Below are 26,027 nucleotides of genomic sequence, written 5' to 3' on the forward strand. Positions count from 1 at the left end.
AAAAGCAATAACAAACCTAGAAAGCATTTTAAAAAGCAGAGACATCACCTTGCCAACAAAGGTCCGTATAGTTAAAGCTATGGTTTTCCCAGTAGTGATGTATGGAAGTGAGAGCTGGACCATAAAGAAGGCTGATCGCCGAAGAACTGATGCTTTTGAATTATGGTGCTGGAGGAGACTCCCATTGAGAGTCCCATGGACAGCAAGAAGATCAAACCTATCCATTCTTAAGGAAATCAGCCCTGAGTGCTCACTGGAAGGACAGATCATGAAGCTGAGACTCCAATACTTTGGCCACCTCATGAGAAGAGAAGATTCCCTGGAAAAGACCCTGATGTTGGGAAAGATTGAGGGCACAAGGAGAAGGGGACGACAGAGGATGAGATGGTTGGATAGTGTTCTCGAAGCTACCAGCATGAGTTTGACCAAACTGCAGGAGGCAGTAGATGAGAGGAGTGCCTGGCGTGCTCTGGTCCATGGGGTCATGAAGAGTCAGATACAACTAAACAACAACAATGGGACAACAAACACACATGCCCAGGTCATTATGGCCAATGAAAGGATCCTGGATCTGCATTTGAATTGAGGTTGGCTGCTGTCCCATGAAACTAATGCTCTGGAGATGCTTTAAAGAGGAATTGCAGGAAGGGGTGTCATTAGCACAGTCCTCCCATCAGAGTACCCTCCTTTGCTGCCCTTTTACAGAACAGCCACTTCTTTGGTTAGGAGCCATGGCAGTCAGAACAGGTTCAAAGGCAGATTCAATTTGTTTTGTGGACACATCCTCAGTGACTGCCTTGCATACTTTGCCAGACAGCGAAGATGATCCCAGGGGCCGCCTCAGAAGGACTCAAATGGAAGGATCCCCAAAGGCAAAGCATTATTCTTGAACAAAGGAGGTGTCTATTTGCTTCTCTGGTAATAGGGAAAGTCCTCCCCCCCCCCGAACCTCATTTCTTCCTCCTTATCCTCACCCACAGCCTGCTCATCTGTTCTACTCTTGGTTTTGAGCTCTCCAAGCATGTAATATGTTCAAGAGAATTGGTCCTCCGGGGTCAACAACACTTTGCTTCCAACAGAATGTGCTTTTCTGCCTTTTAATTCATATTAACATTTCTCTTGGTGTCCAGGCAAGAAAAGGCCCTTAGGGGCTTCCTGGCCAGCGGGAAGAGGGGCTGGAATTTGAGTGGGGGGGGCAGTTGGGGAGGCTTCTCAGCCCCACAGGCTCTTCTGCCTTTTATCTCCACCAAGTATCTGGTGGGGGAGGAGCAGGGAGGGAGAAAGCAAGGGAATGCACCTAAGCAAAATTTTCTGTTGCAAAAACAAAGCGAACCCCCCCACTAGGTACAGATGTCCTTCCTGCTTCTTAAGTGCAGCCTTGTGCTTACATTTTGCTGACTTCCTGGAAGGAATCCCAAGGTGGGTCCACCTTTTCCAAGGCAGGGTGAATGTCAGCTAGCTTGATAGGCTAGGCTTAAGTGGAGGAAGAGGATGTGGCTCAGCAGTTACCAGATCTGGAGCGAGCCTCTGTGGGCCCTCCCTCCCTGGGATTCCCTCCCTGTTGAAGCCCTCGTCTCCCATAGGTGTCTATCCTAAAGGTGGAGAGTGAGGACCAGGAAGGCATCCTGCATTTGTCATCCAGAGGGGCTCAGGTCCCAAATGCTGCCAAGGGGGCTGCACTCCAGGTGGAATGGGCTGTGGTGCCTGAAGGAGCGCACCCCCCAGGCCCTCATAGCACCTGGTAATGCAGGCCTTTATCCAGCAAGTGAATGATGGGGGGGGGGGGGGTTGTGCCCCCTGGATCTTTGCTGGAAGGAAACAAAAGTGGGCTCAAGTTCTAGAAAGTCACCCTTTGATCACCCCTTCAACTCCTAGCCAGGGACTCTCACATTCTTGGCTGAGACTGGAAGCTGTTGCTTTCATTGCCCCCCCCCCTTTGGAGTTCTGGGACGGGAAGGGTCTTGCCTCTTGCACTATGATTTGGGTTCTGGAGGACCTTGCAAGCAGCAAAAGCCCCTTGGGCAAGCAGTGATGGTTCCTGGCATTATTCCTGTGGCCACCATCTGGGACCCGGGTGCTGCATTTGTGGAGACACCCCCCCCTCTCTTGAATCAAAGATGGATGTACGGAATTTGCTTTGCTTCCCCTGCAGCTCCTCCGCTGCCATTTTACAGTACTGTTGCTTCTTATATATTTAATGTTTCTTTTAATTATTTGGTTTTATATTGCTAGCAGTTTGCTTCTCAAATTCCTCCTCTGTCACTGTAACACACACTCTTCTTAATGGTGCCCTCGGGTCCCATTAAAAAGTATTTAGCTTATTTGTTCCATTTGTCATACAGCTGAGCAAAGCAGTGAGAAAGAAAACCAGAAGCAGGAAGATGGAGCCAGGCTGCTTCCTGGAGCAGCAAACTTTCCTGTGTCCAAGCGCTCAAGTCTGCTCCTTTCCCCACTGGGAAGCCTCAGAGCAGAGCCCCAACCAGGCCCTTGGGCTCCCTGGAAAGCCCCCCCCCCCTCGCCCAAACTGGGGACGGGCTCCTGTCCCCTCCAGCTGCCTCCTCCTCTCATGCACACAATGAGGCAGCACCCCATTGACAGCTCCAGCTCTTTGGGGGCGTCCTGTCTCTAGCTCCCTCCACTCCCTCTCTGTCTCCTTAGCCTTCTTTTTGACACACCACAAATACCTCCCTGGGTCATATTTAATGGAAAAAGCAACCGCGTCCCCCTTTCTTTGGGCAGGACATTCCGCAGCTCACATTACGGCTAAACAAGGCGAGGGAATTGAGTTAGGAGGCCGGCTGCTCTGGGAAGGGGCTTTGCGGGCGGCGGGGATTCTTTGCAAAGCCTCCGCTGATTAAAAGCTAAAAGAGGGGGATGGTCCGCCTGCCTTCGGCCAGGCTGCTCCTGATCCCGGGGCGGAGGGAGGGGGCCAAACGCCGTGGCGACCCCCCCCCCCACCAAGCCTCTATATTCTGCGCTTGTCAGGCTTGGCTGCCGGCCCTCCGTGGCCTGGCAACGGACTCAAGAGACCGGCCGTGGCGGCGCTGGAGGGCTGGTCTGGGGCCCGAGAGAAGCCTCGGAGAGTTCTCGCTGGGTTGACCTCGCAGCCTGGGCTACCCTGCGGGGCTGTTGTGAAAGGCGAAGGCGAGCGGCAGCGTGGCTGGCAGCGGAGCAAAGGGCCCGACCACGGCGCCGGGACGAGCCCTTTGCTGGGGAGGCTGAGAAGGGCGCCCCTTTGCGGGTCCCCCGGGAGCAGAGCCCGCCGCCTGCGCTGGCAGGCCGGCCAGAGAGGAGCCTGGCGGGCAACGAGTGGCTGGCTCCTTGCGGGCGCCGGCAGTGCAACTCCTCCGGCCGCGAGAGGCGGGCAGCAGCCGGGCCTCGGACCTGCGGCCAGGAGCGCTGCCTCTTCCCGCAACCCGGGGAAAGCGCCGCACCACCTGTGGGTCCGCCGCCTCGCATCCGCTCACCTTAGTCGCCGGGCGAGGCAAGCGCTCCTGCCTGGCATCCGCGGGGGGTTCGCGGCCAGGCCCTGGGGCGGGGGCCGCTCCCTGGTTCCACCACTGGCCCCTGAACCCCAAGGCTGGGGCTCATGGCGCGCACCCCGGCTTGCAGCTCCTCCGCCGCCCTTCCAATGGGGCAGCGGCGCGCAGGGAAGAGCAGGCGCGCTCTCTGTCCCCAGCCGAAGCCGGGGCGGGCGGCGGAGGCGGGTCGCTGGCTGCAGCCGCCTCGCCTCGCCTCCGTTCTCCTCTCGAATCAGACACAGACGGCTGCTGACAGCGAGGAGAAGGGGCGGAGAAGCGCGGCGTGGGCAGCGGGAGGGGGGTTCGCAAGCGAAGCGCGCCCCGCGGGACTGAACCAGGTGCCTCTCCTCGGCTCCCGCAAGGCGACGTGCCCGTCTTGTGCTCTCCGCAAAAGGCGCCAGATCAAAGCGGCGACGGTACAGATCCACGCCACGCCCCCCGCGGAACAGTCGTGCCCCCCACATCACAGGCAGCTCAGAGTTAAACTCTGGAACTAACTCCCTCCCACAGGAGGCAGCGATAGCCACCAATCTGGATGGATAAATTCATGGAGGGGGAAGAGGGTTATCGAGGGCTTCTAGCCACAGTTGTCTCTGCCCTACATCCACAGTTTGAGGCAGCAAAACTTCCAAACACCATTTGCTGGAAACCACAGGAGGGATTCCCTTGCGAGCATCTGGTTGGCCCCTATGAGAACAGGATGCTGGACCAGGTGACCCCTCTTTGGCCTGATCCCGTAAGCGCTTCCGACGTTCTTGTGCCCCAGAAGTGTCACCACCCCCCAATAATATGGACTCTGCGTTTGTGAGCAGGGGCTGGGCGGTCTGGATTTACCGGGTGATTTTGGAGTAGGTTAGGACGACTCCCATTTGTTGAACAAAAGGAACGGTTCGCAACACACACACGCACGTTCCAGATTGTGCTGCTGAAAATAAGAAAGTTTCATGGAGTCAGGAGTAGAAGGAACAGGGGATTCCGATTGTCAGGCTCTTAATGCTAAATGTATAGTGTTAGTCCTACTCTGAGTAGACCTGTTGATATTAATGGGCACGGCCTGGAGATTGTTTCAGAAAAGAAAGCAGAGCCATTGCTTCTTCAGGTAGCAATGTGACCCAGAACTCAGCTCAGACACCAGTGCTTCTTCCTTCCTCCTCATCCTGGACCACTTTTCTCCATTTACTGCCAGAAACATGGAAGCTGGGTCCAAGCATGGCAGGTGCCTGGAGCAGAAGCACCGAGGATGTAGCTGTGGGCTGCTCTGGCCTGGCAGGGGCCTCCACACAAGACAGCTTTGTATTCTGGATGTCTGACATCCCTCCTGCCTTGTAGCATCTTGTTCTCATGCTGTGACAAACCCAGGGAAATCATTTTGATGGGAAATTGAGCCCCAGCTCCTGGGAGGCCCAAACAGCAGCTGCTCCCCATATGGTCTGGACCACTGATGGGTCGATGAGCCTTTCCAGTCAAATGTGGTGGGACACATTCCTTGAAGGGACGCCACAGGCCCCTCAAGAGCAGTCATCTTGCAGCACTTCTTAGGTCTCTCCCCATCACACACACCTTTGCCAACTTGATGCTGGCCATCTGCTACACTGGCTGCTTGCACATTAGATCTGAACTCTACAGCAGTAGAAATTTAACAGTTTATTGCAATGAATATACACAGAGTAGGTGACGTCTTCTAAAGAGACCCATTTCAGGAGGGATCAGCACTAAAACCAGAAGCAGTGGCAGGTCAGGGGAATGAATCATAAAGATCTGTCATCTCAAGCACTTTAGCTGAAGCAGCAGCAAGGAGGAGAGACAGATTGACAAGGCCAGGCAAGGGAAGGCTCCCTCATTTGTAACCCTGAAAAGCTGGGCTTGGCTGCAGCCTGAGGTGGCCTTGCAAACATCAGCACTTGCCCCCTAGAACCCCGCCCCACAAAGACCACTGTGACCAGGAACTCAGAGCAAGGCAGTGATGGCTAGGAGGGGTCCTACGATAAATAGTTGCCCTCTGTTTCTGCTGAGTCTGGAAGGGAAGAAATTGAAGGGTGGATCTCTCCCAACACCTCACCTTGGTGTGCCAACAAAGTCTTGGCTGAAGTGGTGATGGCGGAAGCTGGAGTAGAGTTACGGCAGTTCATCCATTATGCAGACACCAGAACTTGGCACATGGCAGGACAGAGGGAAGGCAGAGAGGTCCCTCATTACGCTCTCCTTGTAATGGAGACCATTGGAAGGGAGCCCAGCAGGTTCTTCGGCAGAGAGAACAAGCAGCTCTTGCAACGTGTGCAGAGCAGGGAGCGAGTGTCCACCTAGGCACAGCCGTGCATGCTTGAATCTTTGGGAACAAGGAAGAGTCCAATGTACAATCATAGAATCATAGAATCATAGAGTTGGAAGAGACCACAAGGGCCATCAAGTCCAACCCCCTGCCAAGCAGGAAACACCATCAGAGCACTCCTGACATATGGTTGTCAAGCCTCTGCTTAAAGACCTCCAAAGACGGAGACTCCACCACACTCCTTGGCAGCAAATTCCACTGTCGAACAGCTCTTACTGTCAGGAAGTTCTTCCTAATGTTTAGGCGGAATCTTCTTTCTTGTAGTTTGGATCCATTGCTCCGTGTCCGCTTCTCTGGAGCAGCAGAAAACAACCTTTCTCCCTCCTCTATGTGACATCCTTTTATATATTTGAACATGGCTATCATATCACCCCTTAACCTCCTCTTCTCCAGGCTAAACATGCCCAGCTCCCTTAGCCGTTCCTCATAAGGCATCGTTTCCAGGCCTTTGACCATTTTGGTTGCCCTCCTCTGGACACGTTCCAGTTTGTCAGTGTCCTTCTTGAACTGTGGTGCCCAGAACTGGACACAGTACTCCAGGTGAGGTCTGACCAGAGCAGAATACAGTGGCACTATTACTTCCCTTGATCTAGATGCTATACTCCTATTGATGCAGCCCAGAATTGCATTGGCTTTTTTAGCTGCCGCGTCACACTGTTGGCTCATGTCAAGTTTGTGGTCAACCAAGACTCCTAGATCCTTTTCACATGTACTGCTCTCAAGCCAGGTGTCACCCATCTTGTATTTGTGCCTCTCATTTTTTTTGCCCAAGTGCAATACTTTACATTTCTCCCTGTTAAAATTCATCTTGTTTGTTTTGGCCCAGTTCTCTAATCTGTCAAGGTCGTTTTGAAGTGTGATCCTGTCCTCTGGGGTGTTAGCCACCCCTCCCAGTTTGGTGTCATCTGCAAATTTGATCAGGATGCCCTTGAGTCCATCATCCAAGTCGTTGATAAAGATGTTGAATAAGACCGGGCCCAAGACAGAACCCTGTGGCACCCCACTAGTCACTCTTCTCCAGGATGAAGAGGAACCATTGATGAGCACCCTTTGGGTTCGGTCAGTCAGCCAGTTACAAATCCACTGAGTGGTAGCATAGTCAAGTCCGCATTTTACCAGCTTCTTTACAAGAATATCATGGGGCACCTTGTCAAATGCCTTGCTGAAATCAAGGTAGACTACATCCACTGCGTTCCCTTCATCTATCAGGCTTGTAATTCTGTCAAAAAACGAGATCAGGTTAGTCTGACATGACTTATTTTTCAGAAATCCATGCTGACTATTGGAGATCACAGCATTCCTTTCTAGGTGCTCACAGACTGTTTGCTTAATGATCTGCTCCAGAATCTTCCCTGGTATTGATGTCAGACTGACTGGGCGGTAATTATTTGGGTCCTCTCTTTTCCCCTTTTTGAAAATAGGTACAACATTTGCCCTCCTCCAGTCTGCCGGGACTTCACCTGTTCTCCAGGAATTCTCAAAGATGACTGCCAGTGGTTCTGAGATCACATCTGCCAGTTCTTTTAATACTCTTGGATGCAGTTCATCTGGCCCTGGAGACTTGAATACATCTAGACTAGCCAAGTATTCTTGTACTATCTCCTTAGTTATTCTGGGCTGTGTTTCCTCTGCTGAATCATTTGCTCCAAATTCTTCAGGTCGGGCATTGTTTTCTTTATCGGAGAAGACTGAGGCAAAGAAGGCATTGAGGAGTTCAGCCCTTTCTGTGTCCCCTGTTTGCATTTCACCATCTTCTCCTCTGAGTGACCCCACTGTTTCTTTGTTCTTCCTTTTGCTACGGACATACCCATAAAAGCCTTTTTTGTTGCTTTTAACCTCTCTAGCAAGCCTGAGTTCATTCTGTGCTTTAGCTTTTCTGACTTTGTGTCTACACGTGCTGGGTATTTGTTTGAATTCCTCTTTGGTGGTTTCCCCCCTTTTCCATTTTTTGTACACATCCTTTTTTAGTCTTAACTCATGTGCTGGTCTTAACTCATGTGCATGTGTTTTTGATGCCCAGAAAGCCAAAGCAGCGTCACACCAAGTGGAGTGCAGACTCCTTGGGGGAATGGCAAAGAGCCACCAAAGAACAGCCAAGCCATCCTTGGCCACAGACACTGAGGCTCACAGTCTTGGAGGCTGTCTCCCCGCTCCCGTCCCAGCCAACTTCAGCAAGTCATGTTCCTTCTCCCTCCTCCCATGAGCAAAAGTCAAGGGGAGATGAGAGGGTCCAAGACCACAATAACAGACTACAAAGTGAGGAAAACATCCCATGAGCAAAAGTCAAGGGGAGATGAGAGGGTCCAAGACCACAATAACAGACTACGAAGTGAGGAAAACATCCTTGTGGACAGGGAAAGTTTGAACAGGACACCCCTAACACGCTGAATGATGTTTTTCTTCTTCTTTCTGTTTTATTAAATTTGCTTAGTAACATAACATTATTATATATATATATTCTATAAAACAAAGAATACAGAACAAAATTCATTCATACTACAAAGCCTAACTAACATTAATATATATGGTTTATGGAAAAAAAGGCTTGCATAACAAAATCCATTCAAAATACCATCCAGTTTACTTTTTCTTTTTCCCCTCCCTCCCCACTCCAAACCCCCCCCCCCCGGGTCAGGCCTTCCTTCTTCATATTTTTATCCATGTACACAGTCTGTTCATTCGAGCTTGTATGTTAGGGTTGGCTTCCCCTCTTTCTATCCAGTTCCTGTAAAATGCCCATTTATTTGTGATTCTTTGGCATTTACTTTCCCATCTATCCTCTACCACTATCTGTGCGAATATTTCTGACTGTACGTATTTGTCAGGGGCTCAGGAGCAGAGGCACAGGGGAGAGAGGAAATGGAGAGCGAAGGGGAAGAATCTGAGGGCAGCGGAGGGGAGAATGACAGTGACCCAAGAGATTCCATGAGCCTCTCCAGCGAATCAGAAGATTCCCAGAAGGGGGCGCCGATGGTCAGGGCAAGGGGGGTCCCAGGGGGGACACACCAGAAGCAAGGGGCCAGCAGGGACTCCCAAAGCAGCAGCAGGAGATCAGGACCAGCTTCCCCACCAGAACGTAGCGGGGTGGAAGAGTCCCATGTGTCAGGGCCAGCGTCTCCTCCAGCAGGGAGAGAAGATGAGTCAGGACTGACCACGCCTCTATCGGAGAGTGGGGGGACGGAGGGGAGGTCAGATCCAGCTAGCCTCCCCGAAGGGGGAAGCAGTGACAGGAGCAGTGTAACGGTCAGGAGGAAGGTGACCGGCTGGGCGCGCGCGCCAAGTTCGAATGTACAGGCGCGCGGGACAGCAGAAAACCCGGATTGGGAACCAGGTCCTAAAGCCCGCCGTAGGCAGGGGGAAGACTCAGGGGACTCAGCGTCAGAAGAGTCTAGGAAGGGGAAGACCCCAGCGGACAGGCGGACCCAGAGGAGGAAAGAGCAAAGGAAGAGGTGGAGCAAGGCTAGAGTCTTAAACTGGTGTCTGGGGGGAGGAGACTCAGATGGAGCTTCGGCGGTCTAGAGTTTGAGACGTAGGGCTGCGTGCCGTGGCTGTAAAAGAGAAACCTAGGGCAGCTCTGACAGTATTCAAAAACATAATCATTCCATTTTTCCATATTCCATTTGGCCTTTTCTTTCCATCCCAGAGCAATAACTGCCATTCCAGCTAGAAACATAATCTTGTACAACTCTTGCTTATTACTCTTTACTTTGTTATTTCCCAGTATTCCAGAAAATAACAAATCCCTATTAACTTCTATGTTTATTTGAAATAGTCCAGAAATTACCTTTATAACCTTTTGCCAATATTCCTATATTCCACATGTGTGAATATAGTCCTTTTTCCTGACCACAATGCCAGCATTTGGGACTAAACCCTTTCACTATATACACCATTTGTGCCGGAGTTCTATACCATTTTAATAAAAATTTTCTACTTTATACTTTTCTATTTTAATATTGTTTATATTCTTCATCAGTTCTTGAGCCGTGTTTGGAAGGATCGTACCTTCCTGCTCCCATTTAATCTGGATTATCCTTATCATTCTTTCTTTGTCGCTTATCATCAGTTTATATAAGATCCCTGCTATCCCTTTCTCCGTTATTTGTCTTTTGTTCAGCACCATATCTATTTTCATTTCTGTCCTCATCGTTTCCTCTATTCTTTCCATTTTTATTAAATCATAAAGTCCTTGCATTTTCAGCCAATATTGTTTTCCTATTTTTTCTAAAAAAACTTTTTTTGTAATTAAATTCCCTTCTTCATCAAACACATCTGTCAGGGGCTCAGGAGCAGAGGTGCAGGGGAGAGAGGAAATGGAGAGCGAAGGGGAAGAATCTGAGGGCAGCGGAGGGCAGAATGACAGTGACCCGAGAGATTCCATAAGCCTCTCCAGTGAATCAGAAGATTCCCAGAAGGGGGCGCCGATGGCCAGGGCAAGGGGGGTCCCAGGGGGGACACACCAGAAGCAGTAGCTGGAAATCAGGACCAGCTTCCCCACCAGAGCGTAGTGGGGGGGAAGAGCCCCATAGGTCAGAGTCAACGTCTCCTCCGGCAAGCAGGGAGGAGGAGTCAGACCCAGCTGGCATCCCCGAAGAGGGAAGCAGCGACAGGAGCAGTATAACGGTCAGAAGGAAAGTGGCAGGCTGGGCGTGCGCGCCAAGTTCAAATGTACAGGCGCGCGGGACAGCAGAAAGCCCGGATTGGGAACCAGGTCCTAAAGCTCGCCGGAGGGAGGGGGAAGACTCAGGGGATTCAGCGTCGGAAGAGTCTAGGAAGGGCAGGACCTCGGCGGACAAGCGGACCCAGAGGAGGAGGGAGCAGAGGAAGAGGTGGAGCAAGGCTAGGGTCTTAAACTGGTGTCTGGGGGGAGGAGACTCAGACGGAGCTTCGACGGTCTAGGGTTTCAGACGTAGGGCTGCGTGCCGTGGCTGTAAAAGAGAAACTGAACTTCAATAAAGACTATTTTATATAACAACTGACTGGCGTTGGTCCTCTGTGAGCTGGGACCTGAGGCAGCTCTGACAATATCTTTTAAATTATAAAATCCCTGATCTTCTAATTTCTTCCACCAACCCGCTTCCCTTTGACTCTCCTGCATACGGTATATTTTAATGGCGTCCACCTTGAGTATGTTGGCATCCATTTTGTTTTCCAATTCTTCCAAATTCCTAACGCAGTTTTCCTTGGTCCTATTGTCTTCTTAAAAGCCGTATTAATATCTCTATTAAATATCCCTTCTCTTCCTATTCCTTCATTTATTTCATTCTCCAGCCTTATCCATTTAATCCAATCCTTGTATCCAATATCTATTAGATTTTTCAATTGGAATGTTTCATAATAAAATTCTAAATTCGGTATTCCCCATCCCATCTCTTCTTGAGATGAATAATTTACTATGTCTGGGGTTCTAACTCTTTTGCTTCCAAAAATCCAATTTTTAAATACCTTATTCCATGTTTTGAACCATATTTTCCTAATGGGTAGTGTAATTACTTGAAATAAATATAATAATTTTGGTACCAGAAAGATTTTAACTGCTCTAATCCTACCTAGAATTGATAAATTCTTATTTTCCCATGATTTTATGTCCTTCTTGATCTTCCTCCACACTTCTTTGTAATTTACATCTGGAATCTTAGCAATATTTTTAATAATTACCCCCAAGTATTTAATTTTTTTCTATTGATATCCATCTTTGTCATTTTTGCAATTTCCTTCTTCTCCTCATTATTTACATCCCAAAATAAAATTTAAGAGTTCTCCAGATTTACTCCCAATCCCGACTCCTCTTTAAAGTCCTTCAAGATTATCATAAGTTCTCTTAAACCCTCTAAGGGGTTTGTAAATAATAATAAGATATCATCTGCATACATGTTTAACTTTATTTCTTCCTTTCCTTTCTTATATCCTTTTATCCTTACTGAGTTTCGTATTCTATCTGCCAAGTACTCCATACCCAATACAAATAGTAGTGGTGAGAGTGAACATCCTTGTTTAACTCCTCTTTGTATATTGAATTGATCTGAAACCCCCTCATTCACTCTGACCACAGCCTTCCCTTCTCTATACAATTCCTGGATTGCTTCCACAAAGTTCTCTCCTAATCCTACCTCCCGCATAATATTCCATAAGAAGGCCTTATACACATCCAATTTTAAGACCACCAATTTTCCTTTTACCCTGCTTGTTAATTCGTTTAACACATTTCTTATAGGATGGCCTATGTATCTTCCCTTAACAAACCCATATTGATCTTCCTTAATTATTTTAGGTAGTACCTTTTCCAGTCACCTTGCCAGGATCTTTGTAAATATCTTATAGCCTTGATTTAATAGGCTAATTGGTCTGTATGACCCCACCTCTGTAGGGTCCTTTTGCGGTTTTTCAATCACTACTATTTCCGCTAGTTTCCAAGTGTCTGGGGCTTTCACCCCTTCTAAGATATTATTAAACACTTTTTAAAGTTCTGAGCCCAGGATATCAATTGTTTCTTTATAACACACTGAATGATGTGCCCCATTTCCAGTCAGATTTCCAGTGGGTCTGAGTGGCCAGGAGAGAACCTGGCAGGGATTGAAGGAGCTTCAGAGCTGCTCTGGGGCACAAAGAGAGAGGCATCTTCCTGTGACACCTCACGCCTGGGCCTTTGATTCTGTGGCCAGGCTACAGCATCAGACGGCAGATTCCGGCAGAGAAATCCAGCAACTGACAAATTAAGTGGGTCTCTCTGCCCAGGGCTTCCCTTCCAAAATAGATTGCCAGTCCCTTTCTGGCTAATGAGAGAAGCACCCTGGGGGTGATTTGCTCTGGAAACCAAGCAGGGCGGGGGAGCTCCTCTGACACATCTGCTGCGGTTTCTGATAACCTCATTACCCAGCTGTTATTAAGGCTCCTCTTGCTTCAGGAGAGCAACCAATGCACACTGGCTTTCTATCTGAAGTCCCCCAGTGCTTAATAACAACCACCACAAGAGGGTGCCTTGCAAACCACACCAAGCCACAACCAGGAAGCAGAGCTATGGAGATCCCTGCCACCTCTTCCTCCCGCTGATAGACAGGGAACAACTGGCAACTCGTGGCAGCTGCAGCAACCATCTTGCTCAGCACAGATCCCTAGGCCAACCCTATCCCTTAGGGAAGAGTCTGGTTCAGAAGCAGATCACCTGCTTTGTATGCAGAAGGTCCTGGGTTCAATCCCTAACAGCACCACCAGGTGGGGTTTGGAGAAACCCCCTCTCAGAAACCCCAGAGAGTCACAGAATCATAGAATCATAGAGTTGGAAGAGACCACAAGGGCCATCGAGTCCAACCCCCTGCCAAGCAGGAAACACCATCAGAGCACTCCTGACATATGGTCGTCAAGCCTCTGCTTAAAGACCTCCAAAGAAGGAGACTCCACCACACTCCTTGGCAGCAAATTCCACTGTCGAACAGCTCTTACTGTCAGGAAGTTCTTCCTGCAGCCTGAGGTGGCCTTGCAAACATCAGCACTTGCCCCCTAGAACCCCGCCCCACAAAGACCACTGTGCATAGGAGACCAGGCAGTGATGGCTAGGAGGGGTCCTACGATAAATAGTTGCCCTCTGCTTCTGTTGAGTCTGGAAGGGAAGAAATTGAAGGGTGGATCTCTCCCAACACCTCACCTTGGTGTGCCAACAAAGTCTTGGCTGAAGTGGTGATGGCGGAAGCTGGAGTAGAGTTACAGCAGTTCATCCATTATGCAGACACCAGAACTTGGCACATGGCAGGACAGAGGGAAGGCAGAGAGGTCCCTCATTACGCTCTCCTTGTAATGGAGACCATTGGAAGGGAGCCCAGCAGGTTCTTCGGCAGAGAGAACAAGCAGCTCTTGCAACGTGTGCAGAGCAGGGAGCGAGTGTCCACCTAGGCACAGCCGTGCATGCTTGAATCTTTGGGAACAAGGAAGAGTCCAATGTACAATCATAGAATCATAGAATCATAGAGTTGGAAGAGACCACAAGGGCCATCAAGTCCAACCCCCTGCCAAGCAGGAAACACCATCAGAGCACTCCTGACATATGGTTGTCAAGCCTCTGCTTAAAGACCTCCAAAGAAGGAGACTCCACCACACTCCTTGGCAGCAAATTCCACTGTCAAACAGCTCTTACTGTCAGGAAGTTCTTCCTAATGTTTAGGTGGAATCTTCTTTCTTGTAGTTTGGATCCATTGCTCCGTGTCCGCTTCTCTGGAGCAGCAGAAAACAGCCTTTCTCCCTCCTCTATGTGACATCCTTTTATATATTTGAACATGGCTATCATATCACCCCTTAACCTCCTCTTCTCCAGGCTAAACATGCCCAGCTCCCTTAGCCGTTCCTCATAAGGCATCGTTTCCAGGCCTTTGACCATTTTGGTTGCCCTCCTCTGGACACGTTCCAGTTTGTCAGTGTCCTTCTTGAACTGTGGTGCCCAGAACTGGACACAGTACTCCAGGTGAGGTCTGACCAGAGCATAATACAGTGGCACTATTACTTCCCTTGATCTAGATGCTATACTCCTATTGATGCAGCCCAGAATTGCATTGGCTTTTTTAGCTGCCGCGTCACACTGTTGGCTCATGTCAAGTTTGTGGTCAACCAAGACTCCTAGATCCTTTTCACATGTACTGCTCTCAAGCCAGGTGTCCCCCATCTTGTATGTGTGCCTCTCATTTTTTTTGCCCAAGTGCAATACTTTACATTTCTCCCTGTTAAAATTCATCTTGTTTGTTTTGGCCCAGTTCTCTGTCAAGGTTGTTTTGAAGTGTGATCCTGTCCTCTGGGGTGTTAGCCACCCCCCCAGTTTGGTGTCATCTGCAAATTTGATCAGGATGCCCTTGAGTCCATCATCCAAGTCGTTGATAAAGATGTTGAATAAGACCGGGCCCAAGACAGAACCTTGTGGCACCCCACTAGTCACTCTTCTCCAGGATGAAGAGGAACCATTGATGAACACCCTTTGGGTTCGGTCAGTCAGCCAGTTACAAATCCACTGAGTGGTAGCATAGTCAAGACCGCATTTTACCAGCTTCTTTACAAGAATATCATTGGGCACCTTGTCAAATGCCTTGCTGAAATCAAGGTAGGCTACATCCACTGCGTTCCCTTCATCTACCAGGCTTGTAATTCTGTCAAAAAACGAGATCAGGTTAGTCTGACATGACTTATTTTTCAGAAATCCATGCTGACTATTGGTGATCACAGCATTCCTTTCTAGGTGCTCACAGACTGTTTGCTTAATGATCTGCTCCAGAATCTTCCCTGGTATTGATGTCAGACTGACTGGGCGGTAATTATTTGGGTCCTCTCTTTTCCCCTTTTTGAAAAAAGGGACAACATTTGCCCTCCTCCAGTCTGCCGGGACTTCGCCTGTTCTCCAGGAATTCTCAAAGATGACTGCCAGTGGTTCTGAAATCACATCTGCCAGTTCTTTTAATACTCTTGGATGCAGTTCATCTGGCCCTGGAGACTTGAATACATCTAGACTAGCCAAGTATTCTTGTACTATCTCCTTAGTTATTCTGGGCTGTGTTTCCTCTGCTGAATCATTTGCTCCAAATTCTTCAGGTCGGGCATTGTTTTCTTTATCGGAGAAGACTGAGGCAAAGAAAGCATTGAGGAGTTCAGCCCTTTCTGTGTCCCCTGTTTGCATTTCACCATCTTCTCCTCTGAGTGACCCCACTGTTTCTTTGTTCTTCCTTTTGCTACGAACATACCCATAAAAGCCTTTTTTGTTGCTTTTAACCTCTCTAGCAAGCCTGAGTTCATTCTGTGCTTTAGCTTTTCTGACTTTGTGTCTACACGTGCTGGCTATTTGTTTGAATTCCTCTTTGGTGGTTTCCCCCCTTTTCCATTTTTTGTACACATCCTTTTTTAATCTTAACTCAGTTAAAAGCCACCCTGGCTTCTTTAGGCACCTTCCATGTTTCCGTCTCATTGGTATTGCCTGAAGTTGTGCTTTTACTATCTCCCTCTTAACAAACTCCCAGCCATCATGAACTCCCTTTCCTTTTAGTATTACTGTCCATGGGATCTCACCCAGCACTTCCCTAAGTTTTATGAAGTCGGCTTTCTTAAAGTCAAGAAATTGAGTCCTAGTATGCCTGGCTGCTCCTTTCCGCTGTATAGTAAACTTCAGAAGAGCATGATCACTCGCGCCTAATGATCCTTCCACTTCTACCCCACTAACCAGGTCCTCAACATTGGTTAGGACCAGATCTAAAATGGTTGTTCCTCTTGTTGCTTCTCCCACTTTCTGGACAATGAAGTTCTCTGCAAGGCCAGTGAGGAATCTGTTTGACCTTATGCTCTTGGCTGAGTTTTACATCCAACAAATATCCGGGTAATTGAAGTCCCCCATTACTACTATCTCCCTTCCTTTTGCATGCTTGGCCATCTGTTCCAGGAAGGCATCATCTATGTCCTCCATTTGGCTTGGGGATCTATAGCAGTGTTTCCCAACCGGTGTTCCGTGGCACACTAGTGTGCCGCGAGACGTTGCCTGGTGTGCCGTGGGAGGGAGGCGGGCGCTTTCTCGTTCGCGCCCTGCAGCGAGAAGGGCAGCGCAGCGCCGCAGAAGAGGCCCAGGAGGCAGCAGGCGCCCAGCGCGCGCCCGAGTCCCGCCCAGCTCGCCATTTCCGCCCGCAGCATTGGCAACCCGAGCCAGGCTCCGCGCGCGACGCCCGTCTTATGGCGCGCGCCTCTGCCGAACGCTCAGCCCCGGCGCGAGCGGCTTAGCAACGCCGTCCAATCAGGGCGCATCTCGGCTGGGCGGCCGCGGCATTCTGGGAAATGTAGTCCTCGGGCAGCAGCGGCATTCTGAGAAGGCGCGCTTCTTCGCCGCTGCGCCTTTTCTTCCTCATTCCTTCTTTGCTGGCAACGCAAAAAGAGGCGGAGGAGGAAGAGCTGCTGGAAATGCCTGCGTGGGCATCGGTGCGCGCAGGAGATTTAGGCCGGGTGGGGTTGTTAGAGTCAAGATTTTATTTTGTTTATGTCCATCTTGCTGTTCGTGATACTAAACTACTCTTTATAGATCTCGTTATAACTTGTGTGGGGATTGCTTAATTTCGTTGTGGGCGCTTTGATACGGTTTCTTATGAGTGCATTTGGGTAATTATGTAAATATTGCCGTGTCGTAAGCCGCCTCGAGCATGGTTTTTAACTATGGAAACAGCATGCAAATGACGATGATATCTAGGGAGGTTTCAAAGGCTTTGTAAGCAGAGTGAAGGAAAGAAATCCAGATGTGATTGTTACGCATTGTTTTTTGCACCGTGAGGCCCTCGTAGCCAAGACTTTACCAGCAGACCTAGTTCATGTGTTGGATGATGTTGTGCGCATGGTAAACAGGCCCAGGTTGCGCACTGAATAAAGTATTTTATAATTTTTCATATTTCTGTTTACTTACTATTTCATAATAAAGTAATTATAAAATACTATCTTTGTGTTTATTTGATTCCTATTAAAGAGAGTTACTTTATATATAGTCAATATAGGCACAGAGTTAATTTTTTAAACATTTTCTAATGGTGGTGTGCCTCGATATTTTTTTCATGAAACAAGTGTGCCTTTGCCCAAAAAAGGTTGGGAAACACTGATCTATAGTAAACTCCCACAATGAGGTCTCTGTTATTCTTCTCTCCCTTAATTTTGACCCAAATGCTCTCACTTTGGCTTTGAGGTTCTAAATCTTGGATCTCTTCACAGGTATACACATCCCTGACATATAACGCCACTCCTCCTCCTTTCTTGTCTGGTCTGTTTCTCTGAAATAGATTGTATCCCTCCATTATTACATTCCAATTGTGAGACTTATCCCACCAGGTTTCAGTGATGCCTATTATGTCATATTTAGTTTGCTGTACCAAGAGCTCAAGCTCATCTTGTTTATTTCCCATGCTTTGCGCATTAGTGTACAGACATTGAAGTCCATTAATCATTCCCCCGTGTCTCTTATTTAAGGATTTTTTCCTTCCACCACTAGGTCTGCATGCTGTTTGCTCCATTCGGTCTATGACATTTGGATGATCATCTTCATCAATTGATATACTCCTACCTTCAGGTGCACTGTCTCCCTCCCCCACATTAGTCAGTTTAAAGCCCTCCTGATGAGGTTTCTGAGATTTTTGGCAAAAACATTCTTCCCAACCGCTGTGAGGTGCAGCCCATCGCTTGCCAGAAGTCCATCTTCAATAAACTGCAGTCCGTGATCTAAGAATCCAAACCGTTCCTGTTTACACCATTTGCGAAGCCAGCTGTTCACTTCCACTATTTTTCCCTCTCTCCCTGGGCCACGTCGTTCAACTGGGAGGACAGATGAGATGACAATTTGTGCATTTAATTGCTTCAATTTCCTGCCCAGAGCCTCGTAGTCTCTTTTGATCTTCTGGAGGCTATTGCTTGCAGTGTCATTGGTTCCCACATGAACCAAGAGGAAGGGGTATTTGTCAGTGGGTTTTATGATTCCTTGCAGTCGTTCAGTTACATCTTGGATCTTAGCCCCGGGGAGACAGCACACTTCCCGAGACATCTTGTCAGGCCCACAGATCACTGCTTCTGTTCCCCTCAGTAGGGAATCCCCTATCACCACTACACGCCTCCTCTTAGGTCTGCTCGGGGTTCTTCCGTGAGCTGTCCGTTCCAAGATCGCCTGCACATTCCCTGAGGACTGACTTTGCTGCTCGTCTTCATATACCTGATCGACTGTAATGAGGGAGAGATCCTCAAATGGAGTCTGCTCTTCGTCTTCCATGCTAGGGGAGAGGACCTCAAAGCGATTGTGTATTTCTAAACAATCAGAGCGAACCCTGGGCCTCCTACTTCTTTGAGTCACATTTCTCCATATATCTGGCTCCTGTGTTGGTGAACCAGCCTCCTTCTCAGGGGAGTCCCCAGTCTCCTCCTTGGGGGAGACGGTGTGCTCTGTTGCTTCCAAGAACAGCTCCAGCTCTCTAATTCTATGGAGCGTAGCTACACGTTCCTCCAGTTGCTGGACTTTGTCTTTTAAGAGGGCAATCAACATGCAATTGCTGCAAGTAAAGCTGCCTGCAACCTTTGGCAAGATGGCAAACATTGCGCAGGAACCACAGGCGACTGCAGCTGTTCCCTCACCCTCCATCTTGAGAACGTGTCGTTGGGGGTGACTACAGCAGTCCTCCATCATAAAAAGCATGAAGACAGGACAAATAATTCCCCCCGAAAAAACCTAGGTCTCCCCCAACAAACGTTTGAGACTAGCTCCCCTAAATGTAAAAGATGGAGCAGCTAATCAGCCACAAGAAACACACACAAGAAAACCCTTTTTGCTCCTTCTTCAGCCGCTGCCCTACAAGCTCTGAGTCGGTTGCGCTGAGCTGGGTGGACCAGTAGTTTGGTTCTGTTTCTATGCTCCCTTTAGGCAGTGGCTCCTTGAAGGACATCAGAGGGCAGCATCTGCCTAATTTTACACAACTCTCACCTTTTTTTGGTCAAAAGTTAAAAAAAACCAAATGTTTCCAGAATGAGATGTGCTGGAGCTGCAGCCAATGCTGGAAACATTCTCAGCCCTACCTAGAGATGCCGGAGGTTGATGCTCTCTACCCCAACCCTTTGTCCTAGAACCCCAAGCATGCACATGCTCAGAAGGCCTTTGTTGCATTCGCTCACAGCTGAGCCTGACTGCAGAAATAGGCTGGTCTAGTGAGCATAGATGGTATCTTCATTTTGATGGAGAGATGCTTCCCCTCCCCTTTCTGATTTAGAAATGGAGGAGGAAGAGAATTAAATTACACTGGCAGCAAGAGGTCCAGAGGTGTCAGAGTTGCTTAGCAACCAGAGGTTGTGGGTCTGTGATGCTAGAGCAACAGGCACCTTCTCCCACCAGGTGAGCACTGGGTGGGTAGAAGGAAGAGGCAGGCATTTTTACCTGGTGCATCACTCTGTGACCAACAAGTTTCTGTGGATGGCCCATTTGAGTGCCTGCTGTCCCCTGGGATACTTACAAGGCAAATGCCATGCAATTACACCCCCACCCCTCACCGATATGTGGAGAGAATCAGAACCTACAGGGTTAAGAGGTTCTGTGTGACGTCTCACATTCTGAGGCGTGGTTTACTGAGGGGAGTGTTTCCTGTTTCTCAGTTCTGTTTCGTTTTCCTCCGGAGAGGAAGCAAGATGGGCGAGTTGTCGCCAGGGGGAGATTTATGAGTTGTTTTTCTACACGAATAAAGACTTTTAGAAGATAAGGAAGACACCGTGCGTGCAGCCTGATTTATCATACACACACGCACAGCAACAGTCTATCAGCTGCGTAAACTCTGCTGCAAGTGGCTGACCGGAGAGCGGAGCAGAGCGCTGAGAGTGGAAGCGTGTGGGCTCCAGACAAAAGCCAAAAAGGCTACAACATTCCATACGATATACCACCCTAGATTCACAGAAGGCCAGTCTCACACCAGACCCAAATCCCATGCAATCAGCTTTCTCTATGATCATATCCAGGTACAAACAGGTCACGGAAACCAAACCAAACCTATTATTCCAAACAAAACCAGCCTTGCTGAAAAAACAATTTACAGATCAAGCAGCCCCAAATTCATCCAAGCAAAAGGGCAGGTGTTCTGGAGTCACAGGTCTGTGACTCTTGCTTGGTCAGTTTAAAATACTTCTGTTGCCCACAGTGAGGCAAAGAAAGATTAAACTGCAGAGCAGACCCTGCAAGCCTGGATCCAGCCCATGCGTGCCCGGCTGAAAATCGGCTGCCCAGATAAATTTGTGAACATCTTTCAGTTCCTCCATGATAATATGACAGCAACAACTGAAGATAACAATGGCTCTCAGTGAACAATTCACAGTGAGATCAAGTGTTAAACAGGGTTGTATTATTGCCCCAACTCTATTTTTTATCTTCATTGCCATGATCCTACACATTGTTGAAGGGAAACTCCTCACCGGGGTAGAAATCATACATCAAACAGATGGAAAGCTCTTAAGTAGGCTGAAAGCAAAGAGTAAGGTTACCATAACTTCTGTCATAGAGCTTCAATATGCTGATGACAACATAGTGTGTGCACACTCAGAGGATGACCTCCAAACCATCCTAAATATCTTCGCAGACGCTTATGAAAAGCTTGGCCTATCGCTCAATATCCAAAAAACCAAAGTGCTGCACCAACAAGCACAAAACAACCCCTCTGCAGCGCCAGAAATCCAACTCAACGGTGTAACATTGGAAAACGTCAATCACTTCTCCTACCTGGGCAGTTACTTTTCCACAAGGGCCGACACTGATGCCAAAATCCAGCATTGCCAGAGCTCTGCAAGTGCAGTTTTCTTCTGATTGAAGTGCAGAGTGCTTGAGGGACATTTGCAGGGAAACCAAAATGCTTATTTACAAACAAAGCTATTGTACTACCAACCTTACTGTATGCTAGTGAAACATGAAACTTATAAACGCCATCTCCAACTTCTTGAAAGATTCCATCAACAGTGTCTCCAAAAATTTTTACACATCACTTGGGAAGACAGGCAAACTAATGCCAGTGTGCTGGAAGAAGCAAAGATCACCAGCATCAAAGCAATGATTCTTCAACATCAGCTTCGTTGGACTGGTCATGTTGTGCGGATGCCTGATGATCGTCTTCCAAAGCAACTACTCTATTCTGAACTTAGAAATGGAAAGGATAATGCTGGTGTTCAACAAAAGAGGTTTAAAGACTCAAGGCAAATCTTAAAACATGTAGAATAAACACCGACAATTGGGAAACACTGGTCTGCGAGTGCTCCAGTTGGACAACAGCTTTTACCAAAGGTGTCATAGACTTTGAAGACGAACTCAGGACGAAAGGGAGAAACAGGCTAAGAAGAAGACAGTAAGAGCTGTTCGACAGTGGAATTTGCTGCCAAGGAGTGTGGTGGAGTCTCCTTCTTTGGAGGTCTTTAAGCAGAGGCTTGACAACCATATGTCAGGAGTGCTCTGATGGTGTTTCCTGCTTGGCAGGGGGTTGGACTCGATGGCCCTTGTGGTCTCTTCCAACTCTATGTTTCTATGATTCTATGAAGACACGCTTGGCAAACCCACACCGTAATCAACTCCGACCCAGAAACCAATGTCCCCATAGTAGAAGGACATGTGGATCCAGAATTGGCCTCCACAGTCACTTATGGACTCGGCTATGAGTGATCACCGAAGAAGTTGCTTTCTCCATGAAAATCGAAAGAAACATTTGCAGATCGGCTTTGTTCATCCAAACAATGCAATCAAAAGCCAGTTTTAGATAACCCTTTCATCAGGATAAATGAAATGGTTGCAATAGTAGTGAGCTCTTATTTCTGCTTGTTGTTAAGCAGAAACAACAAACTGGTGGAGGCTTCTGGCCTCTTATCATGATGAGAAGAGACTTTGCCAAGTAAAGGCAGCATCAAAAACTGCTGGGTCAGAGGAAAAGCATTGGCTGCACCCACTGAAAATATAAAAATCAGGCAGTTCATTGAACTTGTCTCCAACACACCCAGGTGGGGATGCTTGGAGAAACATAGGCATTCAAGGACCAGGCAGACCTTTCAGCTCCACCCAATGGAAGCCTCCGATTTCCCTCCCTCCTGTCCCCTTTGAAATCTGATGTTGCACACTTTTCGCTTTGAGAGGTTCAACACCTTTTAGGGAAGGAAGTGCAGGATTGGCACACAGGAAGACTCACCTTTTGTTGCATTCTCCAAGTGGAAGTTTTCATCTTAGGAAAGCAGGATGACAGAAGGGAAGGAAGGAGAGATGTGTTGGGAAGATTTCTGAATTGGTTTTTTAAAAAAAATGAAATCAGAGATGTTTTGCATGTAGGACACTTCCACGTCTGGGCCACAAAAGATACATGCCTCATTGCCATCACAAAGTATCATTCTCAGGGTCTGTGAGCTGCCCCCCCCCCCCCCCCGCATCACTAAAAGGAAGATAGCAAAGCCCTCAAATGACTCTACAAGCTGCAGGCGAGAACAGATGTTCTGCCTGGGAGGTTTATCATGCCTGGAACTGATACATAAAATAGGAATGCATTGCCAGGTCAGCAGAGCAGGTTGAGCTCCGTGGAGCGAATGGGCTGAAGCAGCCATGGACAGGCTTGTGAAATGGAGTCTGCATGGAATTGTGAGTTAAGGCAGAGGGGCTCTCTGGGTGAATGGAGATCTTGAGCCAAGCCATTCAGGCGGACAGCTGCCTGCTCTGCACCTCCCTGTCATGCAAGATTTGCCCAGCCAGAGCACAGGGCGGAAGAAGCACCACCAGCACGCTCATCACGTACCACCCCCAGCCCAGGCGCATGGAGACGTATTTGGAGCATGGGCCTCTTTCTCCACATGCATCCCACTAGCCACCCTAACTGGGTTGTGCAAATTGCCCGATAGCAAATGCAATCAGCTTCCACCACTTATGTGAGAGGAATTTGCTTTGTAAGCCAGCCTGAGCATCCAGCACCTGTCTTCTGAAAACACTCACCGCTGAACTGACCAAACCTTTTATCCGCTTGACCACATACAGAAGAGCCCTAAAGCCAGATGAGGGAGAGGGTGCCTTTCTTTTTCCTATGCATCACAATCATTTATCCAGTCACTATAAAAGCAAAGGAAAGTAAGACAGCTCTGTGCTTATTTTCCATGCTTGAGGGTGGGGTGGGGGAGGCAGCCAATGTCTGCCAACATCCAGTAAGGAACAAAGGCAGCAGACTGAGAAGTTAGAGGAGGATTTGCATAAATCCATGCAAGAGCCAGCCTCAGATTTATGCTTTGGAGACAGCGCCATGGGAAAAGGCTGACTGAAATCAGGACACGTCTTTTGGGAGTGAGGGATCCAGGCACTGCTTCTTCCCACCACCACTCTGATAAGAAAGCTCTGCAGCTTCAAACTGGAACCATCACTGAGGCACCAGAGACCCATATTGATCAGGATGTTTGAAGGGTGGGGAGGAGAACTAGGCTTCCAGTGGCCTACTTGTCGCTGGGTTTTGAAAACCTGCAAAGACACAACAGCCCTTCAAATTCTGCATGTGCTTTTTACAAAAATGCTTCCTTAAGTTTTTCTCTGCTCTGCTGCATCAGGAAGCCCCCAGTTCTGATCTTGGTTCTGTCACTAGGTGGCTGTGGGTTCAGCCCTTCCCTCTGCAATATGGGGGTAACATAACCCTGACCCACATTACAGAAAGGGGGAAATAGAGGAAGGTTTAAGCAAGGGCTAGTGGTGGGGTCCTCTCTGACAGGAGTGCCCAGTCAATTTAAGACACTGCTTCTGAGTTGCTGCTTTAATGGAAGGGGTGTGTGTGTGTGTGCTCATGTGCCTCTCAGAGAAGCTGTGCCTTACTGACCAAGAGTAGGACACTGAGCGCTCTCCTTTCCGCTTGTTGCAAGACTTCACACACACAAAACCACAAAGCCTTCCAGGCAGATGCCACCTTGGTACTTCTGGAGTGATGGAAGCAGGCAGCACAAAGGTGGCCACTTTGAGAGACCTGGACGGAGATCCTGGCCCTGGCAGGCCATGTTCCCCAGCTCAGCCAAGCCCCATGGCTACTTTCCTTTGTGGGCAAGCACATCCTTCCAGGATGTGGGGTCAAAAGGGCCTCCCCACCCAGAGCTAGAGGTGGCTACTGGCTGACATCTCCCAGCTGTGACCAGCAGTGTTTCCAGAAAGGTGTGTTTGGGAGCCCCTAAGGTTGGAACTACATGCACTGCATAGTTTTCGCCCACAGAAGCGGATGCCAGGACGTCCCGGAGGAGTCAGCTGGCCACCCCTCAGGAAAGCAACACTCAGAGATTCTTCACTGGCTGATAGTTCTGGGCGGGGAGGAGGGTATATTTAATGCTAAGCATTCCAAAATACATTTGGCAGCCCAAGGGCACCTTTAAAGAGAGGTTTGCCTCTTATTCCCAGAATGCAACAAAATGTTGCCAGTTTCCCTAAGAATTGTTATCTGTGCTGGATAACATATATATAGGCAATGGCTGATATAGCCTCAGCAGGTACCTCTGGTCAGGAGAAGAGCCTCCCCCAACAGAGCCATCAACTTGCAAGGAGGGGGTCCAAGGGGCAGAAAGGGATGTACTTAGGAGGGGGTGGATTTGGGAGCCAAGCTCAGCAGCTTCTGTGCTCCATTTCCTTCTGGAATGCTCTGCTTGACTACTAAAATAAAATTTATCACCCACCTTTTGACTGCAGAGTCTCCAAAGGTAGAAAGCAAACATGCCAAAATTTCATGAACCCCAGTAAGAACTAATTGGAGCAAGGGGGGGGGGAATGGCTCTGTGGTCCTCAGTCTAGATCAGTGTTTTTCAACCACTGTTCCGTGGCACACTAGTGTGCCGCGAGATGTTGCCTGGTGTGCCGTGGGAAAAATTCGAAAGATTAAAAAAAAGAAAAGTCAAATTTTCGCCCACTAGGCGGGCGCCGGACTGTGTCCTGGGTATGGGTGGGGTGGGGTTTTTGACCCCACCCTCGGCCAGCAGGGGCGCCGATTGGCGCTCCTCAGGGGGACACTCTCCACTTTTCTGATGTCCGGGCTTTGATTGGTCCAGACTCCAGCCTGGACCTATCACAGTAGGACATCATCTTCCGACTTCCTTCCCGCCCGAGCACAGTGTGCGCAGCAGCGGAGAGAAGATGTCGCGACTCGAGTCACCAGGAGGACCGGAGCAGGAGGAGACGGATGGAGACCAGGACTCGGCGGGAGTTGGCACTGCAGAGAGACCGCATCCGGATCCAGACCAGGCCGCAGGTGCAGCGTGAGGTGAGGAGGTCATCTGGAACCAGTCGGTCACAGTCGGGTCTCGGAAGAGAGATGAGTGAGTCCAGCCCTGTGCAGCAGCAGCAGCCCGGTAAGTTTATATATAGTCAATATAGGCACAGAGTTAAGTTTTTTAACATTTTCTAATGGTGGTGTGCCTCGTGATTTTTTTCATGAAACAAGTGTGCCTTTGCCCAAAAAAGGTTGAAAAACACTGCTCTAGATGCTGTTCTACTACACTCTCAAAGCAGTGATTTTACATAAAGCAGTACAAATTATGCCTAGGCCCTAGAGTTGGACTCCCTGGCCTTTATGACCACCCGGATGACAAGAACCAGGCAGATGGTTGCTGTTGCTTGAGTCAAGGAAGCAGCACATTAAGCGTGGCACATTTACTAAACTTGCCTGCAACACTGAATACTCTGCAAGCTCAAAAAGATT

The 26,027-nt window shown here is 48.8% G+C and overlaps 1 protein-coding gene across 3 annotated transcripts in view; it reads right to left on the reverse strand.

Annotated features, from left to right (window-relative positions):
• Window positions 1-26,027, reverse strand: part of LINGO3 (leucine rich repeat and Ig domain containing 3) — a 45,635-nt gene that overhangs the window by 8,555 nt on the left and 11,053 nt on the right. Inside the window, exon 1 of one of the 3 annotated variants that reach the window (XM_028713377.2) lies at window positions 3,468-4,040. The exons of the other annotated variants lie outside the window; for them this stretch is intronic. The gene's annotated coding sequence lies outside the window, so the exon portion shown is untranslated. Of the gene's footprint in view, window positions 1-3,467; window positions 4,041-26,027 lie in introns of those variants that run through there. 3 annotated transcript variants of the gene reach the window in all.

Source organism: Podarcis muralis, chromosome 18 (genome assembly GCF_964188315.1).
Source record: "Podarcis muralis chromosome 18, rPodMur119.hap1.1, whole genome shotgun sequence".
NCBI lineage: Eukaryota > Metazoa > Chordata > Lepidosauria > Squamata > Lacertidae > Podarcis > Podarcis muralis.